General features: G+C 38.6%; 1 pseudogene; it reads left to right on the plus strand.

The window, feature by feature from the left end:
* The first annotated feature begins 2,303 nt into the window (after positions 1-2,303).
* Positions 2,304-2,596, plus strand: part of LOC119592817 — a 2,968-nt pseudogene continuing 2,675 nt past the window's right edge.

Raw genomic sequence — 2,596 nt, forward strand, 5'->3', positions numbered from 1 at the left:
TTTCCAAAATCAAAGTCCTGCATCATGATTGGATGAACTTTTTGGTATAATTGAAGAAACCAAACTCCATTTTCAACACTCTTTTAAACAAGTCCCCCCGAAACAAAAAAAAACATAAATACACATTACAGCCAATAATATGAAATGCAAAACCGTGCTAAGTTATCACAAGGTCCATTACAAGCACTTTGACTGAAAATGGATCAATGATAAGTTGTACTGCCATCACAATGTACTGGAGTTTTAGTTTCTATTCTTGCTTTCACTTTATCAGCCATGTAAATTTGGGGAAATCTGTCTCGTTTAGTAGTGATATATTGTAGCCTACAGCTTTCCACAATCCTGGAGTTTCAGTTTTACTTTCACTGTATAAGCCATGTAGACTGTAGAGGTGAAATTTTGTGGATGAACATTGAATTTTCGTTCTTTGATCAAGCAGAAAATTTACAAAGTTGGAGAAAGTGGTGCAAGTGTTTGATAATGCCCAGATGGGATTATGGTGTTTAGATGATTATTTGTTTCACAAAGTTGGATGGGAAATGCCCCTGAATGCTAGGACAAAGAACTGTACAAGTCAAAGGAGAGTAGGGAACAAGTAGGCTACAGACTAGAATAAATGCTGCCTTCAAACGATACATCCATCTAAAAGACCGAAACCCAGTCACTGCTAGCATGTCAGCTCCTTATTTGACGTGTGCAGGAGCTGACACTGAATCAGACCGAAGACTTGAGAGATAAGAGCCACGCCGATGTTTTCTCACTCCTCCACAAAACTATGATTGCCCATGAACCTGTCACTGGGCACAAAAATTCGATCACAAAGCTGCTAGATCTGCCAGAAACTATCAAGAAGGAGTCAACATCCCACACCATCCCAACCAGCAGCAAAACAAGGCACTTTTCAGGGGAGCAACCCTGGTGAGTTCAATAAAAAATCGTGCTCTGCTCTGATTTACAGTACTGGACATGGACAGTGGACCGGGAAACACATTGTTCAGGCTGGACTTAGCATTGTCTTTTGCTCAGAGAAATTAAGTAATTAAAAAAGTTACAATTACATGGTATTTTTCTCAATTATATTTCAATTAATTTACAACAAAACTAAAGTTTTAGCAATTAAATCATAATTAGATTTTATTCAATTACAAAATTACTTTATTCAATCAAATATGGAAATAATACTATAATTTCAGCAACAAGGAATAATTGAAGTGTAATTTTATAAATTACAGAAATTGAGGTAGTAATTAATTAAATCACAATTACTTACTAATAAAATATATCAATCCAATTATTTTTTTCAATTATGTATTTAAGTGTAATTAATTAAGCAAATTACAATTACAAATTACAATCACCACAGATCTGCTTCTGCTTTTCATTCTCGCAGGTCAAAGAGGAAATGAAGGGGGTCTACGCAAAGACAGAAGGTCCCCTCCCATTTTGATGGCAAACATCCTGAGGGACGAGAGTATCAGGCAGTTGTTTTGAAGAATCCTGACTCCGAGATAAAGCAAGCAGCGCTGAATGAATGACAGCAAGGCCGAAAGCATTGCAAAAGGCATCTCTGTTGTGATCGACGAATACCAGCTTTGGGGTTAAAATTAACATGATTGTAGCTGACACCACCAGCGTCAATCCCGGGGAAAAGCAATTGGAGTTGAGGTGGGCTTCAAAGAATGTTCACCCAGCAGAGGCCACCAAGCACCACAATTCATCAGCTCCCAAACCCAGGGTCCTGGACGAATACTACGCTAAGTGATGGACCAGGGGCTCGGAGCCAATACAGGTCCCCAAACATTGAGTATTTTTTTGTACGCAATCTGATTAACAACTACGAAACATTGAAACCCCAAATTTTGTAAATGGAACTGATGAGATTACTGATCGGTTAGAGTGGAGGGATGATATGCGGTTTCTCTACCACCTGACAAGAATTATCGCTTCCATGATGAAATGGTCGATTTCCACTGGTTGAATTAAAAAAAAAAAAATCCCAACATCAGCAATGCTCGCTGGAATTCAAGAGTCATTCTTGCAATTCTTGCCTTCATACTCATGCCAGTTGCAAGGCGTAGGCTGAAGCGAGTTTGTCTCTTCATTTGCACTGTTTGGGGCTGACCGAGGGTTTCTCAGACCAGAAGTTCCGTGTAGCTGACTTTGCTGAGTTAGAGGAGGCTTAGCGCCCTACCAATCAGCACTGGGGTGTCTCAGAAGACATTGGAAGAAAGAGCCATCAAGAATTGATATCCCACGCAGTAACCAATGCCGTGAACAAAGCATCAGAGTGATGCAGGAAACTCATGCCGCATGTTAGGGCAAGAGCAACGTTCCGCTTCGATTCAGCGTTGCTAACACTAAACAATCATCATTTTTTTACTTTTAGTGGCCTATTTTATATTATCATTACCCGATTATGTGTTTTTGTTCCTTTTGTTCTTAAAGAGAAAATTGCCTTTGGTATTTTATTTTTTTAAAACAGATATTAACCGTCTAACATAATTTGACCAGATGAAGGTCATTTCCTTTCATTACCAGCAAAAGTTCTTTCAAAATATGAACAAGGTATAGAGGTTATAAAAAAGTTATAACCCTA

The sequence above is a fragment of the Penaeus monodon genome, chromosome 31 (genome assembly GCF_015228065.2).
Source record: "Penaeus monodon isolate SGIC_2016 chromosome 31, NSTDA_Pmon_1, whole genome shotgun sequence".
Taxonomy (NCBI): Eukaryota; Metazoa; Arthropoda; class Malacostraca; order Decapoda; family Penaeidae; genus Penaeus; species Penaeus monodon.